This window comes from Leptonychotes weddellii, chromosome 7 (genome assembly GCF_054177405.1).
Source record: "Leptonychotes weddellii isolate Sample4059 chromosome 7, ASM5417740v2, whole genome shotgun sequence".
NCBI classification, from domain to species: Eukaryota; Metazoa; Chordata; class Mammalia; order Carnivora; family Phocidae; genus Leptonychotes; species Leptonychotes weddellii.
Window position 1 is genome coordinate 123,061,986 of NC_138375.1, and position 20,406 is coordinate 123,082,391.

Sequence of the window (20,406 nt, forward strand, 5' to 3'; positions counted from 1 at the left end):
TTAAATATTGATTTGAAGAAATACAGAAATAAAGAAAAGGGAAATAGTCTTTTTCTGGGCAGCTCACACTTCCGCATTCTGATCTGCATTACTGTTATGAGAAATATTTTCTAGAGATGGCATATTATGCAGACAGTGGGAAGAGAAACACCTAGGACATGGACAGTTTGCGTACACTTACCTCTATTAATATCATTAAGCAGGACAACCCAGTGACACCACTCTAGAGATGAACTAACCAGCGCTTCATCTCCCGTTGCCAAGGACTGCATGATGAACTCTGCAGTGACCCAAATTTATTACAGAATAGTGCTCATTGCTGTTGTATCGAGCACTCTGTGGCAATTACAGCACATTACGCAGAGGAACCGATCTCAAGGGGGGAATGTCTAGTCTTTTAATCAAGTACTGGAAAAGTCAGGGTGTATAAAAATCACCGTGTGAGGTGTATCTATATATCTATACATCTATATCTATCTATATCTATCTATCTCCCATCTGTGCATGTGCATCTGTATCTGATAACAGTCCTAATTTTGGCCAGAAACTGCTTTTATTTTATACAGAAGTCATGAAGGTCCAATGCCCTCACTTCATCTTTGTTCTACTGAAGTCCAATTTTTTTTCTTCTGTTCTCAGATTTCAGGAACTTAGAAGCTCAGGAAGTTACACAAAATGAAATAAGCACTTGAAAGAATATTTTATTTTATATGTTTGGTTCTTTTCATTTTTCCAAGAACTACTCTTTTCTTTTCCTTACCTACCTACCCATCCATCCATCTACCTATCTATCTGAACAGTAAGGGCTTTTCTAGTTTTCAGCAATTTGATTAGCTGCACAGACCCAATGACATCATTCCAAAGGACATATTTTAGTATTTAGTGGAAACAGGAAAGCTCACGCTACAAGCATGCTGAATCTGATAAGTCATTGATTGGTTGTAATGGATGGGAGGAAAGCTTGTATAAACACAGAGCTAGAAGACACTATTAACATGCTTTATAGGAGAAACAAGCAATTGTTTTACACAGTTCCTTGAAATATCTTCCAAGAAAAGATTAAGAATTAGAAATTTGGGTCACAAATAAATCGAGTCAGTGCAGTTAAAGTTTATCAAGAAGCTTGGTGCAAAACAGTGGGAAGAAGAAAGGAAATAAAAGAGGTAAGAGGGACGAAAGAAAAGCCTGGAAGAAAGGCACAGGTTAGGTCTTGCACTCACAAGCCATCGTTAGCAGTTTGCTTTTGTTGGCTTGGGTAGGTTATAAATAATCTCTAGTTTCCAAAGTCATTTGCCATGGTAAAATCAGTTTGTATGGGTCATCAAAGCCTAAAAAAAGAACACTCAGCTATTTTAAAGTTAGTAATTATCCTGATCATAACATTTCAGAGCTCCTCATTTTTGTCTTTTTTATGGTAAAGGCATTCACTATCTGAAAAGGCTAGGTAAAAGATATCATATTTGAAAGACCCACATTTGCCTCTTAAGAAGAATGTGGCATCAGTGAGGGGCATCCAGCAAACCCACAGCAACTGTCTTCTCAGCAACTCCTGGGGAGAACACCTACGTCTTTGTGACATTTTTGGTCAGAAGTACTGGGCCTGTGACGTCAGGATACTTCCGGTTTATATTGTCCTTGTGGGTGTCTGGATCTCTCCCACACTCGCGTAATACTCAGTAGATACTCGCGTAATACTCAGTAGACGCTCACGAAGACAAGGACATATGGAGGGGTATTTAAAGGTTTCGTGTCTCATTCCAGTCACACCGCTAGGGCCTCTGAAATGCACCTGGGGAGCTGGGACCCAACACTTTTGTGAAATGTCAGCAATATGATTTTAAGCCCTTAAGCTAATGCAGCTCCATCAATATTTCTTTACTCCAGCGTATGGATTTCCACTCCTCGGACCTGCAATCAGAGGGAATTTACATCTCCCACCATGGTCAATTTTTACTACCAATTGTGCATGTCTGATTTTGTGAGGTACTAAACAATCTATTGACAAATTAGATCAGTAGAACACCATTTTAGTAGGAGAGAGATTGGTTCTTGCTGTAATTTATAAGCTCACTCTTTCCCACTTCACCCTTTCTGGAGTGTTAAATAAAAGCGGACGGACGTACATTGCAGAGCAGTGAAAGAAATGAGATGTCAGCGCGGTGGATGGGGCAGGGTTGGGGAGAGAACCTAAAAAACACAACAGATATTTCAAAGTAAAATCTATGACAGAAGACGGGAAGGTCTGTAGAGAGCTTGAAATTAAATAAGATGGACTAACAGAGATGGAAAGATCTACAGGAAGGGAACTGCAGACCCAGCATCAGGGAGACATTTTTCTGATAGCAGTGGAAGCGAGAACTGGAGACAGGCCTATTACAGGAGAAAGGGAGAGATAAATGAAGCCATGGAAAAAGACACATACACCCAAGTGTGTGTGAACAGTCCCCCAAGAAAGATAGCAAAGTCAGAAAGCACTCACCACTACAGACAAGCTAGAGAGCGCTTTGCCATTATGGAGTCTTTACAGAGTCCTTTCTATTCAGAAAGGGCTTTTTATTTTGTTTTTCTCAAATGTAAACTCCTGGGGGGAACAATTAGTATTATTATCTGGCTAGGTGCCCTACCTTTTGGGGTCCTTGGAGCACAACTCTATACCATGTACCTGCGAATGGTTTCCCCCAGTATCAGGCAAAACCTGGGGTCTCACTGGTCTTCCTGATCCTTCTGGATGGCTCTCCTTACTTTTCAGTGTCCATCCAGACCTTTGCTGTGGTGGGTTCTTCATTCAGCCTGCCCTCATCCCACTTGGGAGAATGGAATAAAGCCATCAAATAACATAAAGTTCAATCATGCCTCCTCTCTGAGATCTTCCCCCATTCTCTTCATGCCCTTTCTTCCAGAGGGGGTCAATCTTTCTTCCTCCATTATACAGCACAAGATCCATTGGAGGGTCTAGGATTTCTGCAGGAAGGGGCTTAAAGGTAGCAAACTGGAGGAGAGGACAAACTATACTTGTGCAGCAAGCATGCGACTCTTACTGATGTCGTGAATGTCCAATGAAGGTTTTAGGATTGGTGAAGATTATGTGGAGGGCAAAGGTGCCTCCCTGATAGCTTCGGCAGCACCAAGTGTGAACTGTGGGGTTTACAACCTATAAAACATACGTAAAGGGCCTTTCTAGAACTGAAATGAGTTTTATCTTTTTATCTTTCATAGAATGTAACAGAATGTAATGCTTTTCGCTTAGGGTTGCTGAAAATAGAAAATAAGTTTTGAGCACATTTTGAAAATATTAACATTCAAAAACATTAATTCTTTGCATAAAGCATTAAGCTCAATCAAGTTTTTGGGCAAGTGAATTTCAAATCTTTTCTATTTTTATTTTTTTTTTATAATTTAACCAAAAATAGCTTTTCTCTGGGCCCCCCATCTCTCTCTCTCTCTCAATCTCTCTCATTTTAGGACATTGATAAAAACTGAACCCTGAAAACAGTTTCTTAGGCAGGATGCCCAAAGTTTTCAGAACCACATTTTGTTACATGGGCAGACAGAGAAATAAAGAGACTATGAAGAATTTTTTTTTTATGTAACCTTTATGTGTGGAAAATTTATTTCTGACCTTCTGTTTTTCACAAGAGATACAAAGTCTAGAGCTTACATGCAAATATTACTAGTGACTGCTAACTTAACCAGATCGAAAGATAAGGGATTTGCATCAAAAGAAAATGCATATCCTGTCAAATATCTGCCCAGCCAACTTGTCATATATAGTAGTCTCTGAAGCTGATGGAGGGGATTGCCATTTCTTATACCAGGTGTATTAGGATTCTCCAGAGAAACAGAACCCATAGGATATATAAGAATATATAAAAAGAGATTTATAATGAGGGATTGGCTTATATGGCTACAGAGGCCAAGAAGTCTCACAATTTGTCCTCCTCAAGCTTGAGGACTAAGAAAGGTGGTGTGGTTCCAGTTCAAGCCTGAAGGGCTGAGAGACAGGGGAGCCAATGGTGTAAGTCCCAGTCTGAGTCCAAAGGTCTAGGAAGCAGGAGCAGCAGTGTCTGAGGGTAGGACAAGATGGATGTCGCAACACGAGCAAATTTACCCTTCCTCCACCTGTTTGTTTTATTTGGGCCTTCAGTGGATTGGATGATCCCAATCTATGCTGGTGAGGGCAGGTCTTTGTTCAGTCTACAATTTAAATGTTAATCTCTTCCAGAAATACCCTCACAGACACATTCAGAAAAAATGTTTTACCAGCGCATTGAGTATCCCTTAGCCCACTGAGTTGACACGTCAAATTGACCATCACACCAGCCCAGGAAATGACTCAAATGTGTGGAGCCAGGATTGAATTTGCAGTTGGAAAACCCAGCTGAGCTCTGGCTGCTATCACTATAAGCAAATGAGGTATGGGTCTTTCATATCTGAATCTTCAGGATATAATCACTTGATTTGATAACTATAAAATGCAAGGTGCTGGCTCCTGCTCTTCACTCATCTCCCCAAGCAGTAGAGATATTTCTACTCTGGGTCTAAGATCTGTAGTAATTGGGACAGAAAATCAAACAGCAACCCTTTGGAGCAAGAACGTTGGTTGACTCACTCTTTTTACTCCTTATGCGACATTTGCTGTCCCAGTGTTGACATTTAAATTTTTCACTTGCAATTAGAGTGGGCTTAAATGTAGCAAACTGGAAGAGTGGACAAACTATACTTGTGCAGCAAGTGATGATCAAAGAGCGGTGACCCTGTTGCACCCTTACACACCCCCATTCCGTGAAGTGTTCTTCTTGTACCTGACTTCCCAAGTCCCTCACCCACTCGTGGTCATATGTCTAAGACCCTACCTGTATGTCTACCTTTGTCCCAATGTCTCAGCTGCCTTCTCAGACCCTGCCTTGCATCTGTCACTCTACCTCTGGATACCTGACTCCTCTCTCTGAACATTGGTCCAATAGCCCCATCACTATATTTTATGTCACTTAGTTGTATTTTCTTTGTTGTACCTAAACATTGCTTAATATTTTCTTATTGGTTTGTTTCTTGCCTCTCTTCCCCACCCCCACCCCCCAACTAAAATGTAAGTGCCATGATTTGGGGGGCCATATTTTTCTTATTCTTTATTCTATCTCCAGTATGTAGAACAACATGGCTCAGTAACAGTTTAGTGAAAGAATCAGCACTGTACTGGGAAATGAGTCAAGATACTCACTGGCTTTTTGCTTGAAGTTTTGAGTATTGACTTTCTGTACACCTTGGGGAAGTGTTACTTCGTGGATTTGGGGCACTAACAGCTTATGTGAACACTGCCTGGAGAGTGAACTACACTTGGATGCCAAGACAAACCTCGGAGCATCCACCACCAGTTAAGCCTTAGCCAGCTTAGATGGCTCTTGGGCCAGCTTCCTTTCTAGTAGGAAACATCTAGTCCAGGGTCAATGACAGGGTCTAGTCCAGATTAATGACATTGAGACCATCACATCATGGTGACTCTGTTATCAGATGACTCATGGAATTAATTGCTCAGATACAGGTCCTTGAGAAACAAGTGCTTGGGATTTCCAAGCTCTTGGTAGATTGGGCTGGGTTACCGTCAGGTATGACTATCTATCTATGGCATATGGTCTCAAGATGCCTGTAAGTACCTACATTAGTTTTCCAAACATTGCTTTTACTTGCTTGCCTAAAATATCTGAATAAGTATTATGTTCTTTCACATCAAAGTTTCAATTCTGTTGCATGCAAATGTATTTGTCAGAGAAAATAGGCTCTGATCAAGCAGTTTTACCTTCGTTTAAGGAGAGGCAGATCACCATTTGATAGAGAAGAGAAGAAGATGAAGGGGCTAAGTTCTTATGTGGGAAGGCAGGCTGCCTATTATGGAAAAAAAATAGGGCTGAGTGGGACTTAGGGTCAGAATGAACCAACCACTCAACTATCTTCACCTTTGGACCTAGAACCATGTACAGAACTTGTGTATTAGTTACCTTAGATTGGGTTCCCTTCCTGCAAGATTTGTCTTCCTGCAAGATTTGTCTCAGGTGAACTCTGAAGTCCCATAAGTGTGAGAAGCCTGGATTCTAGGAAAACAATTTGGTAAACCAGATTTAAATCCATGTTTCCTAGATGACTCACCTTGGTAGCCGAGAAGTGTTAGCTAATCCTTAGTAACATTCCATGAGTTTTGTGTTCCCTGGAATACAGTGTGGGAAACACTGCTGATTCAACTTCATAGAAATATAAATCAGCCAGAGGGCTCTAGCTAACATTTACTACATTTCATCCATAAAGAACTCAAGAAGAAATTGGATTTCTGTGGAAGGCCCGTGTTTTGTGGGAATTTTTTTTTTTTTTTTTTTGTTCACCGTAGTTTGGTCCAATCCTTTTCTAGGGACCTTCTATAAGCAGAACTATAAAGAACTGAAAGACACATCTCTTTACATTGACATCTTATTTATTTTAATATATGCCAGTTTTTGGCTCTAGTTTTTATGCGTTCTGATTGTTATCCCTTTGAACTTTTGCCCCGAGGCCATTTAATCATGATTGGTTCAATTGTGTAAATCCAATAAACAAATCTTGGCCAAGGTCCCTGGGAGGTATTATCTTGATGTTTCTCTGAGTGTGTTTAGAAAGCTCTTTTTCCCAGTCATAGAGCCATGGCTTTTGCCATGTGTTCTTGAATTCAAAGAAACCCACTACTTTACAGAAAAAAACATCTTAGATCACTTAAAGTCTCTTCGTTCCTAAAAAGAACACATTTTTGATTGATCTTAAGTCTCTAATTTCCTTCGTATTTTTACCTTAAGAACACGCTTGGCAAAGGCATGGCCACAAGGAGTCAATTGCTACAACCCCACTTCATTTTTTATGTCTCTTTTCCCTAAGGATAATTTCCGTGTTGTCGACATGTCTAAGTGTAGCCTAGACCAGAAGGGTGTTTTCTATTGCCATTGAATAGTTACTCTTATTTAAATGCAAAGATGTTCTTTTTCCTTTTGGTTGACACTACCTCTGACCAGATGATAAATATTGCTTGAAATTGCTCTTCTGCAATAAATAAGCAAATAGGATGACAGTGGAGTTATTATGTATTACCCCAGGGTAATACACAAGCATAATTTGGGAGCTGCATCGAAGACGTGCTTCTCCCCCCATCTTTCCTTGCAATTGTAAATATAGGTGGGATGTTTTATATTATTAATCAAGAAACTTGAGAAAATTATCATTTTAATAGCCCTTGTCTTCCTTTAGAAAGGGAGAAAAATGGGCCACTTATGTGAACATAATTTCATTTCTCCAAGCTGTTTAAGATAGTTATTTTCATGTGGAATATTCACATCAGTTTGTAAACTGATATATAAGAAGTTAAAATGTTTCCACTCCATATACTAATGTGTAGCTCTGGTATTCATCCAAGAATTGGGCCCCTCACAATTATAGCATCTGTTTTTGTTTGGTTAATTTTATAATCTCAGATGTTTCCATAAATCCTGAATTAAAGAGAAAACTGCTGGGGCCAATTTGTGTGGGTAGGCTACATGTAATAGTATACCATCACTGTGCAAGGGTGTCTTGCTTTTTTTTTTTCCCTTGTGGCTTGTTATTATAGATATCACATTTCTGCAAATGCTTCCATGCCTTAGAAAAAGAAAAGAAACAGTGGTACTGCACAGAAAAATAGTCCATTTCATCTTGTTTCGGTTAGATTATGATATTTGGGATTTAAGCCATTTGTGCCATTGGGAAGATGGTAACGAATGGGTTGGTCCCTTTTAGCTCTATCCTGAAATTTTCTACACAGTTCAGAGATGTTTCTGGTTCCTTAAATTAGTTCAGTGCACACTGACAAATGCTTTCCTAGCACTGAAAAAAACAAAAAACAAAAAACAGGGTCAATAAACGGGATGGTCAGGGACACAGAAATAGCTTGTTTTCTTCCTTTTATGTACTTCATTCATTCATTCATTCATTCACTCATTCGGAGACAGAGAGCGAGCACAAGTGAGCACACAAAGAGTAGGGGGAGGGGTAGAAGAAGAGGGAGAGGGAATCTCAAGTAGACCGCCCTGCTGAGTGCATGACCTCGCACAACCCGGAGACCGTGACCTGAGCTGAAATCAAGAGTCAGACGCTTAATCGACTTATTCACCTAGGCGCCCCTTCCTTATGTGTACTTCAAAGAAGAATGGAGACAATGAAAATGTGGAACACTGTCCAAAGGCCGAAATTTTGTGTTTTTCCATGTCACTGTTCAGATATGTTCATTGTTTTAAGGTCCCTTCAGAACGTAAGGTACAACTTAGAAGACAGTACCTGGAGTTTTTAACAAGTTAAATATTTATTCAACCACTGGAAGGGGATTTAAGAGAAATCTCATTATCACTGATGAAAATGGAATCACAAATAAAAAGAAGCATCTCGGTTAGCTTCTGCTCCTTTGTGCTCTAGGTGAAATCCTCCTTTGAGTCATGCTCATTTGCAGATGAATAATTTGGGGGACTCCACTGGAGGATTGATATTTTTAATTGAAGGCTAAAAGCCTGCTAGTTCTCTCTCTCAGAGCATAATAATTTTTCTCAATAAAATGAAGTTATTTATCTAATTTTCATTTAGAAGACAATTGAACTTTTTCAAAATGGCCCCAGTTCTTTTATAAAAATTAATTGATGGTATTCATTTAAGTCTAACTTCTGAATTTTTAATTTTGGAACTAATTTTATGTGCTTTGGAGAACATAGTTTCCTCTTTATTGAGAAATGTAATATAATTTCATTTGTCATTATAACTCTGAGGAATGCCCTTAAAATAATACATTATCCTTCAGTAAGCTTTCCCTTACAAGTTACTTGAGTTTTGGTTATTTCAGATAAGAACTTGCCATCTTATTTAGAGAAAACTTTGTAGTAGTCGATTTTAGTTATTAGAAAGCTGTAAAAGATTCTACAGGAGAAAGTAGCAGCTCTGTAAGGTAAGGAAGGGGTGGGACAGGGTTATGGCTCTGGAGCGTGACAGATAGGGAACATTCAGGCATAAGACCTTACATGAGGTATCTAATATCCCTGAGCTCAGTTATGAATGATAATAATGGTGAAGGCGTGCTAAGAGGAGGAAGGGAAAACTAGTATAACATGCCTAGCATTATGGCTGGGAGAAACACACTATATATAAAACTGAAAATATATATATATAATATTAAAAACAAACGATTTTCCAGGATGACATAGTACCAAAAACTCCCACAAATTTTCAAGTCTTCCTTTGCCAAGACTTTTACGATTTAGATATGACTAAAAATGCCAAAGAAAATGAAATCCTTCTGCCTTTATATTCCAATATGCCCTTTCACATCAGTCTAGAAGGGATATATGCTATTTAAGCAATTATAGGAAGGGAGGTGAAATGGATCAATAATATTCCAATTAATATTTATATTACTGGAACCCTATTCAGTTGACAAGCAGCTAATGCAGGTCTACTACAAGGGTACGTAGGAATATTTTAGATATGCACCAGAGTTTCTCAGATTCTGGACTTCTACCTAAAACTTGCATGAGAAATTTCCAAGAAACATTGAAGAGCCAGAGAGCTGAAGTACTGTTAATATTATTCCCAAAGGGTATTAGACTGTGTCCGATGAGAAGGTTTCACTTCTCTACAGCAGATATCCAGCAGAGAGAGACAGATTCTAGCAAATATTTATTGTTTCTCTTTTCTTCTTTTGATGTACTTCTGGAAGTCAGTGATAGCACTTAGTTCCACTTCGGGTTTCTGTTTAAAGCCATACCTTCCCTCTGTTTCCTCCTGCCACCCTCTCTGCCCATGGGACCCTGTCAGGAGTCCAGGCTTCCAGTCCAAAGTCTTGGGCAGATAGTGCTGTTTTTCCTATTCCTTCCAGCGTTTCCCTTACCTTTCTCCCTATCTATGGAAACCCCTTGTCTCATTTTCCTCTAACTTAAAAGTATTTTTTCAATCGCATCCTATCAGGCATATTTCACCAGTTTCCCAGACTTGGCTAGAAATGTCTGAAATCTGGTTGGGAACACGTAGCATTCTAGTTACTCATTGCTGTGTCACATACTACACCAAAATTCAGTGGCCTCAAGAAAGAGTGATGTTTTGTTGTTCACAATTCTGTTGGTTGGCTGGGTGGTTCTTTTGTTGGTCTTCCAGAACTTGCTCATGGAGTGGAATTCAGTGACAGTTGACTGGGGGTGGTCTCAGCTAAAACACTGGGAGGGCTGTGCCCCTTCTTTCCACATGGTCTCTCATCATTCAGGAGCCTGGGCTGGGATCCCTGTCATAGCGGCAAATATAGACCAAATAAAGACAGAAGGGGCCAGCTGCCCCTTAAAGCCCGGATTCTCAAATGCACAGCACCATTCCCATAGCATTCGGTTGGCTTACGTGCCAGATTGGATGTATGTCTGGAGGTATTGACTTTGAAATTTTATCTATGGACCTATCGGTATATATACACATGTGTTTATGCATGTACAAACACAGACACATTTATTCTGAGGACACCAGCTTACATCTTATCATAAGCTTAAATGAAAAATATAATAACAATATTATTGGGTTATAAATTACTATCTTATCAAAAAAAATATACCCCCACAAAATTTCCAAAATTATATATGCTGACACAATACATTAAGCATATTTTTGCTCACTCTTAGGTACTCATTTCTCAAAAATTATTCTCCCATATTTCTAGAATCTAGTATAGTTTTTTTTTTGTTTTTCTTTTTTTTTAGGTTTAGTCACTGTGGATATAATGTTGTCTAGCAAAAAGGTTATGCATCAATAGTTTCCGCTGAAATGAGCTGTCATCAGCACATTTCCTTATGAAATAATATTCATTAAAATAGGATATTCTCTCAGCTGAAGTGACAGCTCATCACCTTGTCAATTTTCTATAATAATATACACTTTATAATCCAGTGTTAACAAGACACAAAGTAGCATTTCAGTCATCTAATATAGTGTCAAAAGGGAGACTTGATATACTGTATTCAAAGAAAAGGTGCCAATTAAATGTATTCTCTCTACAGTCAGTGCTCCAATACCATACAATAATGTAATCTGTAGCCTTGTTATCTAATATTAGATATGGATGTTCCATCACATTCTGTTTCTCTTTCTCTCTTTCCTTTTTCAATATTAACCCCAAGTATATTGTCATAACTGCTACAAGACTTGGCAGGGGGATTGCCAAATCAGGGAATGTCGAGACCGGGAGCCTAGGCAGATGCACAGGAATGAAGAAAAAAAAGCAGAACATTTATTATACAGGAGGGAGCATAATACATATGATGAACATGTTTGGAGTCTGTCACAGCTAAATTGAAATCTTTACCAGCGGCTAGCTTGTCTGCATTCAGGTACATCATTAACTTTTTCAAGCCTCAATTTCATTTTATGAAAATGGGAATATTAATTCAACCCAATTCGGGGGCTGGGGGGGATATGAGGATTACATGGGATAATGTTTGTGAAGGGTTTGGCCTAAGAAATGCTAGCTCTATCCATACGCCTCACTTAAAAGATGTCATTCCATTGAGAAGTGACCTCTCAGTCCTACAGCTGTTCCTCTGAATGCTTGCAGAGGTTTCTGTCTTCATTTTTCAACAATTTATGTTTTTCTTTGTATTCAAAGGAAATGCTTGTAGCTCACTGCATTAACTGAATATGTGGCTTGAAGTCTTTCATCTGCTTGGAAAAATTCTGAGTTCTTAAAAAAAATACTTCTAGTCCCTTCTCTTTCTCCTTCCCTTCTAAAATTCCAGTTATATTTATGCTAGTCTTTAGCACTGATTCTAGTATCACTTACATACCTTTCTCTATTTTCAGTTCTTAATTCTTCAGCCTGACTAGACCTCTCTTTAGCTATGTCTAATTTGCTGGTGAATTCCTACATTACATTCTTTTTTTCTTTAACATTGTGTTATGGAAACACTCAAACACACAAAAGAATGGAAGGAATTTTACATTGAACACTCATATATCCATCAACTATATTCTATCATTAATATTATACTTGCATTATCACATATCTACCTACCCATTTCTGTATCCATTCATCAACCCATCTTACTCTTTAATGCATTTCAAATTAAAATTCAGACATCAAGATACTTCCTTCTAAATACCTCAGCACATACACCATTAGCTAGAGTTCAGCATTTGTTTTCGTGTGTATTTTGTTGGAGGTAGAATTTACATACAGTGAAACACATAAATTGTTAGTATTCATTTGCTGAGTTTTGATAAATGCAAACGCTTGTGTTAACCAACCCCCATCAAGATATAGAACATTATCATCACCCCAGAAAGTTTCCTCATACCCCTTCCCAGTCAATCCCAACTTCCACACTCATAAGCAAGCACTGTTGTTTTTTTTTTCCACCATAGAATTGCCTGTTCTAGAGCTTTCTATAAAGTGAATTCTACAGTATGTATCCTTCATGTAAGGCATTTTTACTTAACATGATGCTTTTGAGGTTCATCTATCTATTTACATGTATCATCTTTTTGGGTTAAATTGTATTAGCAGTTATATTAATTTCTTAAGAGTGGACAGAAAAAACACCACAAATCGAGTGGCTTGAAACAATGGAAGTTTATTGTCTCAAGAGTTTTGGAGACCAGAAGTCTGAAATCAAGGCATTGGCAGGGCCATGCTCTCTGATAGCTCTAGGGAAGAATCCTTCTTGCCTCTTTTAGCGTTTGGTGTTTGCCAGCCACCTTTGGCATTCCTTGGCTTGTAGATGCATCACTATAATCACATGACTATCTTCTCCCTTTGCATCTTTATACCGTCTTCCCATTGTGTTTGTCTTTGATCCAAATTTTTCCTCCTTTCATAAAGACACCAGTCATATTGGTCATTAACTTTGTTTTTAACTTGATTATCTCCATAAAAATCCCATTTCCAAGTAGGGTGAAATTCTAAGGTATGGGAGCTAAGGATTTCAACATATCTTTTTTGGAGGATATAATTCAACCCATAACAGTAATATCATTGAATAGTATTCCATTGTATGGATATTTTATAGTTTATTTTTAATTTGTTCCATTGACAGACAACTAAACTCATTGCAGTTTTGAGTTATGACAAAGCTGCTATAAATACCCTTGTTCAAGTCTTTTTGTGATTGTACTCATTTGTCTTAGTTAAATACTTAGATGTGGAATTGCAGGTTCATAGGAAAAATATATTATTTAGTTTTATAAAAAACCTGTCAAATCTTTCCCCAAAGATTTTGTACCATTTTGTGTACTAACAACGTGTAACAATTTTGGTTGCTCTACTTTGTCACTGCCACTTACAACATTGTTATTGTTTTATGAGGTTTTGTTTATTTATTAAGATTTTATTGGTGTTAAAAGAGCTTAAGACAAATGGACCAAAAATTAGAAGTTGCCTTGGTACAGATCCTCCTTGGTTTGGAAAACTCAGAGTAACTGCTGCTAGGAAGGGGGAGAACAAAGCAAATAGCACAAAGTGGAGGCAAAACATTCTAAAGAATGGCATAGTGGAAGAAGATAGGGGGCATGGCCATCACCAGGGGATGCCTCACACAATGGGTGATAGTGGAAACCTATCCAAATTCTATGTCTCTATGCAACTTACCAAAAAAGGGGGAACCAAGAACCTTATAGCAGTGGCAATAAATACAAGCCCTGGCTAGTAGGAAAGTGGCTTGTGTGTCTCTGTCACCTTGCACTAAGTGCAGAGCTCAATATGGGGCTCAATCTTACAACCCTGAGATCAAGCCCTGAGCCAAAACCAAGAGTTGGATGCTTAACTGACTGAGCCACCCAGGTGCTCCAGAACCAACTTATTTCTGATACTTACTCCTTTTCCCCCCAAAATCAGAAACAACCCCCACCTCACTGACCCTGTGCTTCCAGGTAGAAGGGCTTTAAACTTAGGGGTGGCTTTGGAGAAAATGGAGGGGTGGGGAGCTCAGCTTGTCTAAGAGGTCACAGGTTTGTGAGCATCTCCATGGGGATGGGGATGGGCCTTCTTGGCTGTTGTCTTCCACCAAATCCTTGGGAAGGATTCTGAGAAGAAGCCATTAGCCAGAGAACAGCCACCTTCTTGCTCTCCGGCCTCAAGGCCACTCTCAACAAGACCCTTTGCGGTAGGGGGGTGAGGCCACCGCACATGGTAAGCAAGCACTTCTCAGAGTGCAGGGGAGATTGGGGAGCTGCCCAGCCTGGAAGTGTGCTCCCTCACCACCTTGAATGTAGAAAGACCCATGGGCAGCTCAAACTGAAAGCAGAAATCTTTCTCCAGATCTTATCACAGGTATGGATCCTAATCTCCAGTTGGGTTGGCTTGTTTAAACTCCATTTATGGAAGCTTCTGGCATCTCCCAGATCCACCACCAAGATGTGACAGACAAGCTCAGTAAGAATATTTTCCAGTCCTCCTTTGAAAGAATCTTTAAAAAACAGAAAAACCCGAAACACTGTATTTGCTTTAAATGAAAACCCTCTTAGAACGCAAGCAGCGAGCCAGCATGGAGCCTGGCCACCCACAGGGAGCCACCAGCAAGGAGTTTCTTCTAAAACCTAGTCCCCTTTCAATCAAAGAAAAGAAAGAATAGAACAGAGGAAAGGCCTAGTCTGAGATGAGGGTCTCCCTCCCTCCACCCCAGTCACAGACTCAGGTGTGGTGGTGTTGGCATGGGGCATCCGTGTTGAGCGGCTGGTGGAGGGCTCCTGGCTGGGTCTCCTCCGCTCGGGTTCCGCCTTCAGTCTCCCTTCTCCTTGCCCTGCTGGCCAGTGGTGGGCACTCCCTCTGTGTCGGCTCCTCTGTCCCTCAGGTGTTCCTCTGCTCCTGTTCTGACAGTGGTCCTTCAGTTTTAGCAGCGGAAAACAGGTATCCATTTATTTATTTTATTTTTTATTACTCAGAATAAGATACTGACCAACAAAGTCCCCCTCTAGTATTGGGACAGCTTCATCACTCCACTGTGCTGATAGGAGTCGTCTTGCAACAGTGCCCCGTCGATGTGTGACTTCAACTCATCACCAAGGTAACTGTCCCGGGACAGCTCAGGCTGCTCCGCTGGGAGGGCTGGCTCCTGAAGATACAGCCCTGAACCAGGGCGTCCTGTGAGAAGAGCTGACATGCCGCCTCCTGGCTGGCCTGGCTGCTGGGAAGATTCCTCTGGCTGAGCCCAGGAAGCCCAAAGCTGTTCTTCTGGACCAGTCTTGCCTTTGGGGGTTCCCAGGGTCCGTTTGTCCAAAATACCCCAGTGGGAACATGGGGGGCATAACCAGGTTGAAGTTGGAGGGGAATGTTCATGGCAGCCACGTGGCTGGGGATGGCACCAGTCATGCCCATCTGGTCTGGGTCTGCAAGTTCATGTTCCAGGGCCAGCTCTGGCTCTTCTGCTCATAGACTGATCCTGGGATCATAGCCTCCTGGGGTCATACATGATTCCTGGGTAGAGGGTGGTGACCAGCTACCAGGGCTTGCTGAACTGCGTGGGGCTCTCCCACATTGTTCAGGGGCCCTTCTACCAGCAACTTCTGTTCTTAGTAGTAGTTCAGCAGGTGGTTCCAGAGCAGCTGTGAGGACAGGGCCTTTGAGTTGCCTACGATAATGACCTCATATCATGCTTTGGTCAGGGTCATGTGAAGCTGCCTGGGGTTGTTTAAAAATCCAATGCCTTGTTGCTTGTTAGCCCACATGCAGGAGAGTAAGATAAAGTCCTTGTCTTGCCCTGGAATGTATCCATGTGGGCGAACTCTACCTCCTGGTAGAGCTTGGTGTGGAGGGAGTCGCTGAACTACATGAGTTGCATTAGGTTGGAGCACTGGCCTTGATTAAGGGCATGATGATGCCAATCTGATCTGGCTTGGCACGTTCCTTCAGCAGCTTTGTGTTGATCTACTCCATATGTGTAGCTTCCTTCTTGTTCAGGGAGGAGGTGCTTGAGCTTGCAATCTCCTCTGGGCTCTGGGTCACCTAGAGCATCAGTTTATCAGGTTGAGGTCACTGGAAGTCAAATCCCTTCTTCCTAAGATCTGCTGCAGTGATGCCTTTCTGAAGAGAGACTTGGTAGATGACGGACGGGAAGACGCTGAGGGTAGGGTGCATCATGTTGGACCTGGAGGTGGATGAGGTGGATGGGACAGACACCCAGCATCACGAGCTTCATGAAGAGTGACTGGGATAGCCCAACCTCGTCTGCCATTTTGCACATCACCATGGAGCCCAGCAGGCAGTGGTCACCCATGAAGATGAGCTGGTTGAGTCCGAGGACCATGGGGACCATGCACTCTAGCTCAGTGGCCCGGGTGCTTGCCTCAGTTAAAATGGGCCTCAGTTGCCCAGACTTCCACATACATCTGTGTTCATGAGCAGCTCACTCTCCATGGTGAGCTTTAGCATCAGGTATGGCTTCTCTTCTGCAGACAACAAACAGCTCCCCAGTCTCCTCGTTCAGTTGCTACAGCTTCTGGAGCTCAGCATGCTGTCCATGTTCCTGCTCTGGTTGTGCAGGGACAGAAATGATACTGAGTCCTGATGCAGAACAGCATGACTCTCAGCCTGGTTTGGTAGATCTTCTCGGTTAGCAGATTAATGACTATATTACTTGGAGCACAGATAAGCAGGGGTGCACTGCTTTGCCCAGCCAGGTATAGCAGCTGCTGGTGGCCAAGGTAACCATCTTCCTGGTGCCTGGTGGTTCTTGGATCAGGCTCATCGATCTTTGCTGTGCGGTCTTTATGGTATAAACCTGAAGAGTGGTTCCGGTTGGGGAGTCCTTTTGCCGTGAAGTTCTTGGGCAGCTGAGATCTGATGATAATGTCCTCCAGCTGGTGGCTGATTTAGCCCCACGTGGAGGTCTCCTCCAGGGCAAACATTTTCAGCACGCTCTGCATCCTGTCGAATGAGGTTGACTCCCATCTGAAATCCACCTGCAAGTTATGATCTCCTTCCACAGGCCTGCCCAAACTGCTCTGCAGCTCAGTGGTGATGTCATCACCACAGTTAACAGGGACCTGGATGACGTGGCTGATCGCTTTCCACAGGGGATGCCAACCACGCTTCCTTTGTAGGCAGGCATATCTTGTTCCCTTGACTAAGCTGCATATCTCAACTGAATTATGACTAAATCCTCATCACCAGAGGACTGATACTCAGTCTTGGGCGAAGTAGGCATTTGTCTTCTTGTTAAGGACTAGGTCCCAGCTGACCGTGATGTATGCTGAGACTGGCACTCTTTTTTGGTTTCTCATCGTAGTTGGCCGGCACCTAGACAAGGGGCCCAACTTTGTTCCAGTGCTGGTAAGCAGTCTATGGCAGGAGGATGCTCTGTGGCCCTTCTCCACCTCCAGCTTCTCTGGTTCCTCCAAGCTGGTGGAAGGATTTTCCTGGCCGCAGCACTTCCGAGTTGTTGATTGATCTGCGGAGTGGTGATGGGCCCAGCCCACAGCTGCACCTGCTCAGAAGGGATCTTGACTAGTCAGCACCCGAAGCAGCGGTTCTAGATCAGGGGCTGCCGCTCCCAGGTGTCCCCATTGATGTACTTGAGGCTTTTCTGACGGGCGCAGGGCAGTCCAGACAGCAGCACCACGACCCAGTTGGCCTTGGCAGTAATGAAGCGGTGGAGGAAGACATTGTGGGAGCCACGGTAACCCTCCAGAGCCGGTTCCCAGAGAAGCCCATCCTTGTGGCAAGTCGCCTCTTTGCACCTCAGGAGGTGATCTACAGTGTGTCTGTAGTGGGGGTTACACACCCACTTCTTGCTGGTATTACAGTAGGTCAAGCCAGCAGTACTGTGTATTCTGCAGTCACTGCAGGCAGGCGCTGGGAAATCCCGGGAATAGCAGGTATCTACCTCGTCGAAGTTCAACTCGGTAAACAACTGGCTAGTCTTGACCACACCTGTGACCCAGGATGCCCTGAGTGCCACGATCTGCCCTGGAACTGTCGGGGTCACTGCGCCGGCCGTGTGCGCGGGAGGCACTGTGCAGCCACCTCTGGACCTGGGAACATCTGCGTCTGGCTAGGAAGGGTGAAGTCCATGAACTTGAACTCGGAGCCATGCAGCTGAGTCGCTCGTCCTCCTCGGTGTCCCCAGCAGGGTGAGCATCTGTGAACTGGGACCCTGCCCCCAGCCCGGCTCCGGACTCACGCCCGCGGACTGGGCGGAAACGCTCGCGGGGGGGACAAGGGGTGCCCACCGAGGCTCCGCCCGCCTGCCGCTCCCATCCCTGCAGAAACCTCAGCCGCTGCCACCACCACCTGCTGTGAGTAGTTTTAATTTTACCTCTTCTGGCGGGTGAGGGGTGGCCTCGGTGGCATTCCCGATATTACTGTTTTTTAGTCTAAGTTTTAGAATTTCCTTTTTGTTCTTTTGATATAAAATTCCAGTTTTTCTGGTCAATTTTTCCATCTTGCCATCACTTGTGATACACTAATCACAGTTAAAATCTATTTCTGAAAACCAGTATCTGGGTCACCTGTGCATCAGTTTTCATTGCCTTTTTTTTTTCTCATCCTTTATTTTGTTTTGTTTTTTTTTAAAGATTTTATTTATTTATTTTACAGAGAGAGACACAGCGAGAGAGGGAACACAGGCAGGGGGAGTGGGAGAGGGAGAAGCAGGCTTCCCGCAGAGCCGGGAGCCCGATGCGGGACTCGATCCCAGGACCCTGGGACCATGACCCGAGCCGAAGGCAGATGCTTAACGACTGAGCCACCCAGGCGCCCCTCTCATCCTTTATTTTGTATACCTGGGAAATTTTTTATTGAATTATGGAAATTATGTATAAAAATTACAGAGGTTCTGGAAAAAAATGTTATCTTTCTCTAAAGAGGATTTCTTTACCTTCTGGCAGGCAATTAGAGTAGGCATGGATTACTTTAATTCAAACAGATTGAGCTGATTCACAGCTGGGTTTCATTCTTTGTAAGGCTGGTCGATTTCTTTTTTTTCTTTTTTTTTTTTTAGTAGTTTTTTCCCCAGTTTTATTGAGAAATAATTGACCTACATCACTGCATAAATTTAAGGCATACACCTGATGGTTTGATTTACAAATATTATGAAATGATTAGCACAATAGATTCAGTTAACATTTATCTTCCTTCCTTCGGAAAAGAAAGAAAATAAGAAATAAAGAAAAAACCCTTGTTAATAGGAGCTCTTAGGATTTCCTCTTAACTCTCCTGTATTAGCTGTAGTCATCCTGTTAAATGCTATACCCATAGTACTTGTTTATCTTAAAACTGCAAGTTTGTACCTTTTGATCACCCTCCTACCTTCCTCCAATCCCCCCTGTCCTCCATCTTTAGTAACCACAAGTCTGATCTGTTCTGTTTCTTTTTCTTTTTTAAAGATTTTGTATAAGTGAGATCATACAGTATTTGCCTTTTTTGTCTGACTTATTTCACTTAGCATAATGACTTCAATGTCTATCCATGTTGTCACAAATGGTAGGATTTCCTTGTTGTTGTTTTTTTATGGGTGAATAATATTCTGTGTGTGTGTGTGTGTTTGTATGGATCACAGTTTATCCATCCATTGATGGATACTCAGGTTGTTTCCATGTCTTGGCTATTGTAAATAATACTGCTATGAACATGGGGGTGAAAGACTCTTTTCGAGTTAGTGTTTTCATTTCCTTCGGATATATTCCCATGGAATTTCTGGACCATACGGTAGTTCTTTTTAATCTTTAGAATATTCTCCGTATTGTTTTCCCCCATAGTGGCTGTACAAATTTACATTGTCATAACAGTGTACACAGTGTATAAGGGTTCCCTTTTCACCACATCCATGCCAGCATTTATCTCTTATTTTCTTGATGATGGCCATTCTAATAAGGCGCAAGGTAGTATCTCACTGTGGTTTTAATTTGGATTTCACTAATAAGTAGTGATGTTGAAGACGGTCTATTTCTAGTTTAATTTCTCTCTTAGACTGTAGCCCTTCTGGTGTTCAGTTGAATACTTGGGGTTTTTATCAGAACCTTATATGTGTCCAAACTATTGGATAAACAGGATAGAGAGGCTTTGGGTATAAAGAGTACAGTGTTTGTGCTTTGAGTAGTAGATCATAGAATAAGGGAGTCATCTATTCAGGTTAAAATGATACGTATCACAATTGTTTTATAATTTGAACTGAAAGAAAATTTTGCCAGAGTCTTCTAGTCAAAATGAATTTAGGAGAATACTGTAAATATTTTTAAAAATGTAAGGATGGATATAATCTGAACACAGAGTTTAGAGTAGACAAATGGGAATTGCAAAGAGTTGATGTCAAGTGGAAATTTGAGAAATGAGATGAAAAATTCACTGGAGGTCTCAAAAACAGATTGGATGATGAGAAGAGATCTGTGAACTTGCAGATAGGTCAGTAGAAATAA

At 41.7% G+C, this 20,406-nt stretch overlaps 1 pseudogene; it reads right to left on the reverse strand.

Annotated features, from left to right (window-relative positions):
- Positions 1-14,718: 14,718 nt before the first annotated feature.
- Positions 14,719-18,434, reverse strand: LOC102744746 (regulator of nonsense transcripts 1 pseudogene; annotated as a pseudogene).
- Between the last annotated feature and the right edge of the window lie 1,972 nt (positions 18,435-20,406).